Here is a 16111-nt window from a genome sequence, read left to right as displayed (position 1 = left end):
TCTTATCATATTAAATTGTTTATAGCCTAGCCATGGTTGGATAATCTTAGTTTATTACTTTTGATATAAAAATAACTAAAAACCAGTAATATAAATAACAAAAAAATAAATAAATGTTAACAATTTATATGCCTAACTCAGCAATAATCTAAAAATTGTCCAAATTACAGGGAGTGATGTCGATAACGTTTTGAAAATCAGAAGGAACTCATTGAGGAATGAGTGATTCAAAATATGCGTTTCTAATAGGATCAATACACATAATGTGAAATATTAACCTTCTCCGGCTATAAAATCACATTGATATTTCTGTTAACTATTTAATGGTACCGTTATATTTCATAAGCAATGTGAAAAATACACATAGTAAGGGGGCATGAGTAGTACGGAGAGATATGTGATAATGGTATTCGGTAATATTTGTGTAAATATGTATTCATATGTTTATATGTTTTATGGTTTTGAAAAGGAACAATAAGTAAGTGATATTTAAAATGTAATTAAACAATACACATGGATTAAATTAGTATATAAAATTTATATCATATATATATATATATCATTATTACTAACTTTTGAATCAATATTAATATACTTATCGTAAAACGATGTAAATAGGTTCATGGTATAATAGGCAAAAGCGTAAAGTTATATTTTTTTAAATTTCAGTTTGTATAAAATATCATAATATACAAAAATGTTTCAAATCTTTTTAATTAATATTTTGTAATTGCAATAAAATACCTAAAATCATTATTCTTAGTTTAAATATTTAATTTTTTCCTAGTTTAAACTTTAAACTCTATAAACAATGTGTTCTTATATTTTTAAATTTTAGATTTAAGTAATATAAAATATGGATCTAATTAACTTTTAGAAACTCTTCTCAAAGTTAAAAATTGAAGTATTTTTAAGAAAAACTTATATCATTGTAAAATTAATACATCCATTAATCCGTTCAGAATCTAAAATAGAAATTCAATACTTATACAATATTAATTAATTAATTTTTTATCAGGTTAATGACCCTAAATCATAGTACCTTAATCCAATAAAGATTAATGTTATCAAACATTGCGCATTTATTATTGCCTTCTGTGAATTATTAATTCAGTGGTGTATTTAGGGAGGGCCAAGGGGAGCACTTTTTTTGGAAGCAGCAAATTTAACTGGGAACTTTTTTTATAATATTAATTTAATGATGTTTGTTTTATAAATATATTATGAAAATAAATTAATACATTTTACAATTGCAGGCTTTGATTATTTTATTATCATGGGTACTACTGAGAAAACCTACGATATTCAACATCCTAGGACACTCAATAGATTTTTATACTGCATGATACTATATATATATATATATCGTATGGCATTATATGAGCAACACATTTTATCTTACTAATATAAATACAAATAGTTCAACAGTTAAAAAAATCATTGAAAAAAAAAAATTAATAATAATAATTCTAGTTAAAAAGGTTAAAAAGTTTGTAATTCTGTCAATTAGAGTTATAATGTAATTTTTAGGTCCTCCATCCACTTAATCGCTTCATTTCTCACTTGATGAATATCGTGTATGGTACCAGCAAATGCTCGCAGTGGGCATTCGTTAATGATGTGGCTAGTCATCTGTGATTTGTGTCCATAGTCGCATACTTCAAAATCACGCAATCTCCACTTAAACATCATATGACCGCTTCTACCATGACCTGTTCTAATGCGATTTAGTGTAGTCCAAATTTTCCTTGTTAGCTCAAATTCTGGTTGTCTGTCAGTGGGGTGTGTTATCAGTTTATACACATCGGGGTTTTCCGATATCCAATCTTCTTCCCATCTGTTATTTATATCAAATTTGTCTTGGATGAGCTTCCTTGCGGTATTCCATGGTGGTTTTCGGGACTTAAGCCGTTGAATTGTTTGGTATGGTTCCTTATGTAATGGGAGGTTTGGATTACTGGTGTATTTGTTCCACTAACGTAAGAGATTGTTCTCTCTTCGTAATATTGGGGGAGCAATATTACTGATGATACTATTAGCATATCACATGTATTGTAAGTTTTTTTAGGGTAAGAAAAATTGCCACTATAAAAAAACCGGTGAGAGGAAAAGCGCATTAAAAAAATGTGTACCCGGGGCAGTAAAATCCTAAATACGCCATTGTTAATGTATTAAATGTAAAATTATTACTACAAGTTAAAAATCATCATTCAGAATGAATACTTAAAAATTATCAATATATCATACTAACAAAACAAAAACAAATGAATTACTCTTATTTTAGAATAAAATTGCATAAGATGCCATATTTTAACGTATTACCATTTCTACAGATCCATTCGTATTATATTTTTATAAGTTTCGTCGATAGAGAGCGCCACATAACTTATAATTTCTGACAGAAATAATTAATTTTAACGGGGATTTTATATAACTATTTACAAGTAACTATCAATTAACACTATAGTACGTGTCACGAAAACATGCGCTATGTGGCAATTTCTTGTTAATTGTTCATTAACTGCTTAGAAAATAAAATAAGTAGCGATATTGTAGCAATTATTGGTGGCCCAGTATACAGCAAATCCCTAAGAATCACTGATTTATCGAGAAATTGCCACTTGGCGTGCTATAGTGCAATGTTGGCACGGTCCAGTATCCACAATCTATACATAGAATTATTTTTATTTATATCATATATTCATAAGTCCAAATAATTAATTTTAAGTTCTGATTGGCGTGAAGGCGTTGACTCTAGCTCTGTTAAATCACGTTTCCCATTTCGTATCCTCTGATTTAGGTCCTACCTGTCTACTCTCTACTGTTTGGAAAAAATACCCGATAATTAAACGTCGAGTTACAGCGTAACGTGCAATGATCTATATTTCCGATCGCCACTCTTGACACTGTATCGAATACGTCTAAGTATTATCAACCACATGTCTACACAACTTCAGCTGCGTTGTCTTGATAATTTTAATAGCGTCGTTGTTCACGTTTGTTTTAATGAGTTAACTACCTGTAAATAAATTATTTATAATGGCCGTTTACCAACTGCGCCTAAAATTACTTTTTTATATACCAATTGCGCTCTATACATTTTAGGATCGATACTCGATAGACCAGATACTATATAGATTGCAATCTATAGGTACATTTTATACATTTTAGGGTCGATCGACCGATTGCACTCAAAACATTTGACAATACCTAAGGAAAAATGATTAGTATTATATAGTAATTGATATACTTATCATAAAATAAAAGGAGCGCAATTGGTATACTGACTCCAAACGTAAATTTCATGTTAGGCGACATTGGTCCATGCCTCTTATGGCTTATAACACGTATATAAAATATATAGTCCTGTAGGTTGTAATGTACACTATTACCTACTGTTTAGGCGGATGTGTCACTCTGGCCCTCACTGTATTATTATAAGCCAACGTCGTAAGTTGTTAAAACTGAGAATATTTATCTGATTCAAAAATAATTGGGAATTAGCAGTTTGAGTTTGAAATAATTGATAATACCTAAGTACATATAAATCTTTGGTATCTGTATAGTCGGTACCACTGGTACTAGTGACGTTTCGAAAATATTTTTTTGGGGAAACCGCTCCAAATATTTTGACTGGGTGAATAAATAGTTAGAATGTATTAATATTTTTATACTTAATTATCATTAATAAATATTTAATAAATGTATTCTAATTCAGTTTAATAAATTAGCATTATGCAATATTTATATTTAACTGGTTTACTCTAAGAGTCAGCATATAGGTAACAAAACATATGCTGTATAGTTGTAGTACCTAAAGTACCTATGTATTATAGAAAATAATAATTATATAGGTAATATTATATTGTAAGTATATAATATGTAGGGTATTTATTATTGGAAGTTATATGTTAAGTAAAAAATATTTATTACAATAATACTAATTCATAGTTAATTCATAGTACAAACAAATATCAATATTAATTTTATAATAAAATAATGATATAATGATTAATGGTTCATTAAATGTTCGATCACTTAAACTATCGAGTTATATTTATTAATTAATAATTATAATGAACTATTTATCTTGGTGTCATTTTTTATGTCTCTCAAACGAAGACCAGTACTAAGCTTAGTAGTGATAATTATGTATATAATATTATTAATATTATGTATGTATTTATTCTAAACGTGTGTGCGTGTGCGTGTGTGTGCGTGTGTGTGTGCGTGTGTGCGTTTGTGTGTGTGTGCGAGTGTGCGTACGTGCGTGCATGTGTGTGTGTGTGTGTGTGTGTGTGTGTGTGTGTGTGTGTGTGTGTGTGCGTGTGTGTGTGTGTGTGTGTGTGTGTGTGTGTGTGTGTGTGTGATTATATGATATAAGCGAAACCAGTCACATGATTCTGATCTTACAAGATGACTGAACTATCATATACTTAGTAAAAACCCAGACAGAAAGTCATTGAAAATTGATATTTTTGGGTTTTAGATGTTTGAGCCAACGAAATTTTAAAGAGCTAGTAAAAATGTTGCCTCAGTTCTCCCCTACTGGCAATAAAAATAATTTATCCCAGTTCTATAAGTTCTATAGAATTCTAAATCAATGGTTAACAAAGAATACCCCTGAGAGCCCCGGAATATCATCTGGTTTAAAAATGATTTGTAGACCCAAAATACCCGGTTAGTCAACCCCCGGTGGAATATAATTATGGGCGTGTCGCCGTACCTTATTTAGGTTTAGATTAGGTATTATGCGCTTGTGTGTGGTACCCAGTCACCCAGACAACAAAGAACATTTTTTCTATACGACTGAACGCCACATTACAATCTGATGCAACATTGCCGGATTGTTATTATACATTTATAAATATATTTTTAATGGTAAATAAAATTTTACAATTATTTTTAATGTCATGTGTTTCTAACAAAAATATATCTACGGAGTGGTTATACTTCCTCTTTCCGGATGAATTACATTTTCCGTTTTAGAAAATAAATATAAAAATTAAGATTACAAAAAAAGTTCTTAATGATAAAAGGTTTGCCTAGTATCGGCAATAAAAAGTAGTAGATTATCTACTATAGTAACGTACCGTATACGGGTCTCCAGACTTAAAACTTAATATTAAATTATTCATTGGCACTATGGGATGCTTTTAAAAAAATATTCTCCAGTGCACTAAATCCAAAATAAATAGTCAGGTGAAGCAAAAGCACCATTTGCTGTATTCGTACGCATGCTTATGCGTTTAGTATGACAATATGGCCCAACACAAGTACTATTTAAACATTATCTAAACACAACTGGTTAATAGATATATTATATAATATACCTATAGGCTATAGGCTATAACACAAGTATAACATGTGTATATAAATAAATATAAATATTGGGTATTCCAATTTCAATTACTGCTACCAGATCAAAACGTTACGAGAAAAATCAAACACATTAAAATGTCGAACTCGAAGATAGAAATATTATGAAAAATATAGACAACTGATACAACCAAATTTTCATAGCTGAATCAGTGGTGTATCTATGAAATGTAATTATGAAAACAGATTTATAAAAAATATTATTCATCAATCAACATAACAATTGAACACGAACAAAACACAACAATGGTAATTATTGGTAATCATTCTTTTCTCTACTTTTAATGTTAAAATGTTTAATTCCAGTAAAAAAATTTGTTTTCTAAATGTTATTTAAATCAAATAATATATTAAAATAACTTAATAAGAATGTTAATAAGATTCATATAAATGTTGTAAATAATTTAACTGATATTACTTTTATGTCATTCGATTATCTATTGTAATATTACTAATATTTGTACTCCGTAGTATTGTCTTATAACTACATGAACTATACGTATATATTATGATTTATAAACTAAGTACTATAATGAAATAATATTTCTTGTAAGTTTGGTACCTAAATAATTAAATTTTTTATTCTTTAGGTAGGTATTCTAAACAAAGTGGATATCACAACATTTATAAATTATAGTACATATACTAATATTACTGATATTATTTTTAAAAAAATACGTGGCTGCAATTCATTAGAATTAATTTTTATTACTTATCAAATACTTCAAAAGGTTACGAAATTATTATTTATAGTCATATGAATATTAATATATTGAATAATTTAAAAGATATTTATGATAATATCTAGTATCCACCTACATATTTTTGCTTTATACCATTTTATATATCTTTTGTTGACATGACAATTATATTGGAGTACCTACTTGATATTTTAAAATCATGTAGCTATACACATTATATTTTTAATCATAAAATTTCCAACGTGTCATCGTGCATATTATTAAAATTAATTTCATAGATCATTTTAATCATTTTAGTTTAGTTATAAGTATAAAATAACGATAATATTATTATAGAAAACATAATGAATAATGATACATTATTAAACAATACTAAAATACTTATTATTTTTCTCATGTAAATAATAAATAAATAATAATTATATTTCAGCTGGTGTGATTTCCTACTTGACTGTATTCTAATAGTAATATGATGATATTTTAATTTATAAATATAATAATAATATGAACAAATTCATTAATAGCGCCTATAGGCTAAAGTCTATATTTTTCAAATACAAACTTAAAATTCTGAAAATAAATGTACTTTTTGTTTTGATTAACAATAAACATACATAAATTATATAGAACAAATAGTGAAGTTTTGATCTTAAATTAATAAAATATTATATTAAATATAAAAGTTAACTAAATGTATTAATAAAAAATACCCCGTAGTGTATACGATAATAGTCAATTAATTTTATCTAAAAACAATTTTTATGTTCAGCAGAACCAATTTTGTAGAATAAAAATTAATAACAGAGAAAATTGAAATATTAACAAACTTCAACGTAATGAATATTTTCTGTGTTTTCACGAAGATTTTTACAATATGTTAACTTTTAAACGAGTTAAAGAATTTCTAAATTGTAATATTTAACACACTCATAACTTATTTAAGAATTAAAACATCATAAAAAGTCATGTGCAAGCAAAGATAACATTATTACCTTTAAATTTGAAAATAGATAATTAAAGCTTACTTCACAAAATTAGATTTGCTGAGTATAGATTTGCCATGTTGTACGTTCATAAGACGAAGACAACAGAATTAAAATTATTTCTGAAATAGGTATATAATTTATTTCCTTTCTACATTACTTGTTTTTTATAATAATATAAATATTGATTAATGGTACATTTTAGTTTGTGTAAGTACGTAAAGTAATTTAATTTTAACAAATTAATAATTCCCATAAGTCTGCACGCCTTTTTACGCGAATGATCGTATTAGAATTGAGTTCTGACATCAGTAGTTTTTTAATTTTATAATGGAGGGTATATATAATTAATATTGTGTCATCGTTTAGAAAATGTTCAATACATTTTAATTACAATTTTCAAATATTTTATAAGTACGTCTTAGTCGTCTTACTTACATACAATTTTGTCAAATAATGCATTTAATTTTTTTACCTATCACAATACCTAGATAATTAATATTACATGAATTATGCATATATATATATATATATATATATATATGTGTACGTACATAAATAATAATGTTTTATATTTACTACTATGTTGTCTATGCTTTATTGTACTAGTAAAAAGAAAGTATTAAATATTATGAGCTATATATAAAACGTACCAAATGGAAAATTACGAAAATGTTTAATAGATTGTATATTATAAATTGCAGGGGTAGTTATTCCGGACACTAAGTACAATAATAACTAATATAATCGCGCCCGTGCTTATAACAACATAGCCAGATAGGTAGTAAAAAAAAAAAAACGAGGAAAAACAAAATGTGACATTCCGAGCGTGGTTTATTAAACCCAAAGAACAACCCATAATGAAACGTTAGCACGTTAAAATTGACAAATTTTTTTCGCTTAAAATGTAATGTATGTAAAAGACAATAATATTTGGCGGATTGGCTTTCCGCCAAACTGGCGCAGTGGCAATGCGCTACCGACGTAGATAATCACGTCGAGCGCGGCGACACATTATAATATTTACGATGTAAATGATATTATACCGTTTGCATAGTTCGTACGACCGATGTCGCCGGTGACGACGCATAATAAAACATTGTTCAAACACCACGTTTTGCGTGGCGGCCGGCGGGTGATTTCCCTGTTTCATTGGTGTAGCACCGCGGCAATAACGTTAATAATATTTTGGGGAGACATCGTATTATAAGTCGGAACAATATAATAATAGTCTGTTGATTTTCGTTTCCAAAGGGGAATCGTTATTCTCCGCACCGGCGTCGATTCAAGGTCAGACGTGCCAAGCGGCAACACACCATCGCCGCCTGTGTAATGATCGCGCGTTCTGCGTTCATTGTCGACGCGATCATTGACCGGCGGCGGCGGCGGCGGTGGTAACGGTGTCGGCGGCGATACAAATAAAATATATCCCGTCAACACGCGCGCAACGATTTTGAGAACCACTCGCACCGGATCCCCTCGGTATGTGCACGATATAATAACGGCGGTGCAGCTGGAGCACGGTGAGTGTCTTTCGTTTGTTGCGTTGGCGCGCTTGTCGGGTGTGCTCGTCACGCACAGGGCCCCAGCTGTTGAGCTGCTCCACCGCCGTCCGCCACCATCTGTCGTTGTCTGCGGCGGTCGATAATTTTCGTTTTTTTTTTGCGTTTCCCCTCTCACTCGCACACTCCGCGTAATATAATATTCTCGGCGTTTGTTCGACGAACGATATTTACCACTAATTTCTCTTGACATTTCAAACATTTTTTTTTTCTGTTACGCGTCACTGGCTCCGTCGTTCATTATTTTACTACTAACATTACCTACCTATATTATTATTATTACAACCGAAATATCCTTTCAACGATGAAAATATATTAATATAGTTATGTATTGATATTGTGCATTTGTGTTGATATAATATTATTCTCTTAGACAAACAATATATACAGCCTTATCCAAAACAACGAACAACAGAATTTGTTTAACACCCACCCTTTTAGAATACCAAATTATCGCTTTCGGTTTTAAATAACACGTCACACGGTCCTTCTACCTCATATCCGGCCTCTGTTTTGTTCATTTAAATTCATTTTTGTTTTGTTTTTGTTCAGTCTGAACTGGTAAAAAAACAATTTTTGTAAAAACTTGAAGCCCCCTTTTGTTGTTTAACTTGTACAAGAATAACACTGAACAGTTTTTGAAAATATACCTATTACACAATCATTGACCAAAACAAAACAATTAGCGTTAAGTGTATTATAAATTTATTATTTTGTACTATAGTCCACAATGTACTATAATATTAATATTTATTATGATATAAATTAAAATAAACCTATTATTTTGAACGTAATTACGACGTTCGTTGTCAATTGTTATCGATAAGTTTTACGATTAATTCAGACATTAAATTATTATATATGGGTAATCATTAAAATTTCATTACAGTAATGAATTTAATATTTTTATGTTAAGAAAGAAAAATTCCTGTTCACGACGAAACGTAGTAAAACAAATAACTCGATAAAATACGACACATGTATACACATACACACACACACACACATACTTAATGTAGTATAATAATTAATAGTACTTATATAGCGAAATAACTTACTATGAACGATATTGTGGTTTGATTAATCGTATTTTTTATATCATTATAATATACAAGCGCTGCAAACAGTTGAAATAAGCTGCTAACTATATTGTCTATATCACGTCATTTTTTTTTATAATTTACTAGCGTTATTAATTATTAAATTACAATTTATACGATTGTAATTCCTACATCTTGAATTTTAACTCTATTCAACGCGTAAAATTTATATTTTTAGAATATAGGTATAAATATCTACTTACCGTATATCTACTATATTATATTATAAAGATCGTGTATGACTTAATTTCTTAAGAACTATTCTCACGTGTTCTAGTTTTATACTTTTAGTTTTAATCCTTTAATAGTCTAACTTTAGTAGTAACTATTCCATTATAACTTTATTATTATTCATCACACTTTAAAAAAAACAAAATTTTTAATTTATTTTTTATCATTTCTAGATATAGACAAGCTAGGAACATCTTATTGTAAATAATAAAAAAAATATACGTATGTGTGTGTGTGTATAGTCGAAAATGACATACCTACACATGTAGAATAACTATATTTTTCAAAACATACATTATTTTAGATTTTATGTTTTATGAGAATTACCAAGCAAACAATATTTGTATCGAATGACTTAAAAATGTATAAATCAAATCAAATTTGCTATTAGAATAAATATTGCCGTAAGCAATCGTGAAAATATTTTTGTAAAATGACACATAACTTCATTTAATGTCAGAACATTAAAATAGTCCAGAGATTTCATTGGACTTTTAACTATCAATTTTACAATGCACACACAACAATATATTTTTCCATTGAATCATTAGAAAAAATACAGTCAAATGAATATTAAAATGTTTACCACAAATAAATATATAGATAATTAAAAAAATGAACCACGTAATACAGCAACTAATATATGAGTAATAAGACCAATTTAAAATATATGATAATATATTAAACATATTAAATTGTTTATCAGGGGCAGATTATAGATATCAAGGTTATAAGTCAACATTTTTACTTATATTGTACCTACCTAATATATTTATTATATATTTTTATAATATTTTGATTAACTATACTATTGACTAATTTAATAAATTTAATTATATACGTTCCTACAATATTTCAATTATACTAAATATATAAATTCAAATTAAGCTCTTGCGATTAATATTTATTATCACTTTTCACTTGACGGCTTATTAATAAATTAACTATGTCTATTTAAAAATATGAATTATTAAAAACTGTTATTATGAACATTTATATTTGAATATTAAAAAATATATTATATTTAATAGCACATGGTAGCAACTGTGTGTCTGTGTACTACTGTTTCATACACAATCTCGATGTTTATAAAGAGTCGGTTATAAAAATATATTTATATTATACCAGAGATTTCCAACCAATATGTCGTCGAACCCTAGAGCAGGGGTTTCCAACCTACTGCCCCCGGGCCGGATCCAACTCGCCAGCGTTTTTCAACCGATATGCCAAGCTAATTTATGTTTTGAAAATAATATACTAGTATTCATTGTTTATAATTTATTTAATATTTTAATTAGTCAAATAAAATTAATTTATCAATTCTTTCATTTGGTGTTATTCATAACAACTTATATACTAATACTATAGCTAATAATAGAAAAACTCGTCGATTATACACTTATCTGACTTTCAGTATATCTACCATCTACCACTCGCGCAGTTACGCGTTAGTCAGATAAGACTTATAGAACAACTCCGAAATAACAATAATGCTATGGAACTCGTGATCGACAGGGTTTTCTAACCACGAAAATACACTGTAATAGGTATTATAGGTACTGTAGTATGTATTACTTATAATATTGAATCTTATCTATTCTTCAATTTCATTACTTATTTATTGCTCAAAAAATGTTGACCGCGATGGAAAAAGGTTAGAAATCCCTGCCCTAGAGTACTGCGGTCTGCGAACGAAAATTAGGGGGTTCTATACTGCCGTGAAATTATTTCAAATACAATAAGTAATCATACACATTTTTATTTTATCATTACATATTTACATGATTTTATGAAAGATATAACGTGCGTGTTTGATGCATTAATTAATTAATTTTGTTATAGAATATAAAGGAACCGTATACAACCTATAGGGTGCATTGAAATTATTAATAAATACTTTTGGATGCCAACAAATTTTAGAAACCTCTTTATTGTACCAATGTCCCTATATACAATATTTTAAATATTATAAAATAAAATAAATATTTTCATATGCAAACATACAGAGATACTCAAGTCTGCTGCCAATAAGGATAATCGTACGTATAATTGTATATCACTGAACCCATAAATAGTATATAAGACATATATATTTGTGGGGGGCCTGTCATATAGGGGCAATAATAATAGTTGGGAACTGGGGTGCATATCGATATATAGCGAGACCAGTTAGGTACTTAGGTGTACACGTTTCGGAACACATTTTTTCAAATATCAAAAACGGACACACTGCTGAGTCAGGTTAGATTAGATTTTTTTAATATATATATAAATATTTTTAAATACCATTTTTGGACAACAATTTTTAAACAATTTTTTACAATAATACTTTTAAATTAGTAGCATTAACGAGGAGACACTACCATGAATTTTTTTTTAACGGTTTCTTCTCAAAGAGCATTATGATTGATTGTGGTTTTAAATTGTTAGGGCTATTTTTGTCTGTTATCTTATAATTATGTTCAAAACTGCGGACATTTTTACCTTCGTATTTATTTAGTTTAAAATCACTAAATTTAAAATTAACAATTATAATTTTTACAATGCATTATTTCCCAAAAGGTGTTTAAAGACTTCAAAAATATAAAAATGTAAAATTCGTACTACTTGTAGAAAATTGAATCAAACTGTGAGTGAATTAAGAAATTATATTAATTATATTTCAAAATGTTCTGTTCAATAATAAACATTATTCTAATGTTATAGTTCGTTAAATGTGTATTGTATAATGTGATAAAGAAATGTCAATAGCATAACATCTATTATAATAAGTATATATACGTAAATATATTATTTTATTTTAAAATACTTATTTTTAATTTTATTGTACCCAAATATGTCTTGACAAGTCATCTTGTATATTATGTACACTTAATTCTGTACCTGGGGTTCAAACCCCCTACCCTGAAGTTTTCTTACATAACGCAAACTTAGAAATTTAATATCAGTTTTTTTTTATTTATATAATATAGATTAAACACTTTAATCAGTTTTTGAAAAAGCTGAATTGCTTTAAAATTTAGTTTATAAAAATTCCAAGAACAATTATTATTGCTCGTCGACAAAAACGTGGTAACAAAATGCGTAAATTCGTCAATAAAGACAAGTGGTTTTAATTTGTACTCCGGTTTTTTTGAATTGGATTCACTATATTAACCGCGATAAATCTCGTCAGATAAATCCATACCAGAACGGCCTACCGAAATACTTGAAGCATATATTAACTGTAGCCATAAGTATTTGTATTAAAAGTTTTAATGACTTTTGCCACAAAGCTGGTCGCTGGAAAGTACATTTTTTCTTTAAAAAAAATTAAGAACTTCTATATTTGCGAAATGTTATTGCTGAAGATAGACAGCAGACTAATGACTGGTTTAGCAATACGTAATGTAAGTACACACAAATATTCATGTCGGTTCTTAGGGAGTAATTAACCGCTTTTTTAAAGAAAAAAGAATTTGTGCTGTAAAATTGAATTTTATTTTATATTATATGCTATGCGTATTTAAATAATTATTAACAAATCTTATTAATTTATGTATGTGTACCAGGAGCGGATCTAGACCAAGATAACAGGGGGGGCCGATTTTTAAAGGTCACACATTAATTTTAATAAAGTATTTATTTAGGTACATACAAATGTTACTTTCCACAGTCTCGTACAGAATAAAAAAACAATATTTTTTATAATAATAGTAATAAAAAAATATATCACTATAATTTTGTTATCCTTGAAGCATAATTACGACAGAAACTAAAATCAGGGACTTCAAACTATTCTTTTTTGAGAAAACGGAGGGAGGGCAATCGGGCCCCCTGGATGCTCCACTGATGTGTACTGAAAATATATATGTTGTTTTAAATGCATTTAAAAATTGTTCAATATTTTATATACCATTTACTAAGATTTGTACCCCCTCCCCACGATAAATTTGTTCTGAGTACCTTGTGTGTATTTAAATAGGGTATATTTCTCTAAGACTCTAATAAAGTTCAACATTATGAAATAAATACAGAACTATAGTCTACAACATAGAAAGAGTTGACTATTGTCATACATTTATTAATTAGTGACAGTCAATTTATCGGTAGCAATATTTGCAAATATCCAAATAAGAAAAAGTGAACAATTATATGTATCGCATTAGTGTACAATAGGTGTCGAGTGAGAAACTGTGATGGATCTATTACATTTGAATTCAATGATATATCATTGTATACCTATCCAAAAAACGATTCTGAGTGCACTCAGAAAATAAATAGAACATGAAGACGGTTTATCAGCCAATATCACCAAACATATTATTTCATATAATGTTTTTTGATATTTGGCTATTAGGCCTAGTAATTTATTTTATTATTAGTAATACATAGTATGTTAAATTTGAAAATTTCATCGTATGTACCTACCCAATAAATAAGTTTAAACGTAAAAGTTCCATGTCCCTCCACGAATAATGTTTTTGAATTATAAAATAAAAAATTAATACCATTGTATCCATGGTTCAAGTATATAATATACAACTTTTTCCCAACTTACAATGTCTATGGAAAAAATCATGTTTATATATTTTTTTTGATTTTTGGTTTTAGTATGAGTTACTTATAAGAAACTTTGTAATACATTTTCAAGCCTTACCTATAGGTATCAAAATCGAATTTAAACTGCAAAACAATCTGTAAATATTCGTAATTTTGACGAATGTTGTCACAATTAGAATTTTAAATAAAAAAATTGTATCTATATATTTTAAATATTTTTATGTAGCTATAATAAAAAAACGGATTGTGTGATTTTCTATTAAATGTACAAACTTGTGAAAAAACTTCTATCAATATTTATAGAAATTAAAATTTAATTTTTCAAAAAATCGTTTGGGAAGAAATATTTATTAAACGAGTAAATATCTATTGTCAGAAAAATGTTAACGTAAAAAGTTTATAAAAAATTAATTTGACTTTCTGGTAGACATTTTTTTAATATATGTAAAAAAACTTATGTTAAACCTTTTATTAAATATTCAAATCTTAGATATACAACAAATTGTATACAATCTAAACAAAATTCTAAATTTAACCGCTTATAATTTAATTAACCTTATATCAAAAAATGTCAAAGATTTTTATATCAAGCAAATAATTATTTATTGATACATATTTTTAAAAATAGAATTTTTCAAATGTCTATAAATAACTCAAAAAAATTCAAAATATTATGAAAATTATTTAATATATAGAAAATTATCATATAAATATTTTGTGAAAATTTTAAATATCTATGGTTATTTGTTACCTAATCAAAATTGAAGATCGAAATACTTAATCAATTACTTATCAACTATCGTGTATACTGTATACAGACAAAAAAAACATATCAATACAAAATTCTAAAATTTAATTGCAATGAAATACACGTTTACTTAATTAGTTATTAATAATAATGTTAATTTTTCAGCATTAATTGCTCTAATTATAATTTTTTGATATGTTGCATACTGGTTATATGTGTAAAATAGGATGGAAAATGTTTTATTAAAAAATTTTTTAAGTTAAAATATTATTTTTTGGACAAAATTAGCTGTAAATTTAGGTCAATGGAACTCAACTGTAATAACACAATTGGGCACTAAAAGGTATATATATCTTTGCTAAGAAGTATATGAACTATATAATTTGGCCTATACCTATATTATACTAGGTATTAATAATATTAATGATATTTAAGTATGTGAAAAATGTATATCGTAAAATACTAAAATGTATTAATTAATTAATAAAAGTGACACATTTACGACAAGCGACTGATTATAATGCAAGATACAAAAAAAAACATTAAAAAATAAAATAAAATTGAATGGTTATTATAGATGGATTTACGATATCACATTTTATTATAATCAACTATGATTATGTAAGTATAGTAGTAAGGTACTAGTAAGCCTCCTTTCGCGACCTTGCGCGTATGGGAGTTGCGCGGCGTTTATCGATTTATATTGTGAAAGTTTGTACGCGTTGGCATGACACGCTTACCGCTTACGGCTTCGTTTTCGTTAATACGGCTTTTTAGTTTTAATTCATGTTCAATAATTTATAATAATATGTGATTTCTAACTTTCAACTTATGTATAGGCAACTTATATAGAAAAAAAAATGAA

The sequence above is a fragment of the Rhopalosiphum padi genome, chromosome 3, assembly GCF_020882245.1.
Source record: "Rhopalosiphum padi isolate XX-2018 chromosome 3, ASM2088224v1, whole genome shotgun sequence".
In the NCBI taxonomy this organism is placed as follows: domain Eukaryota; kingdom Metazoa; phylum Arthropoda; class Insecta; order Hemiptera; family Aphididae; genus Rhopalosiphum; species Rhopalosiphum padi.
Note: the sequence above shows the minus strand (reverse complement) of the source record.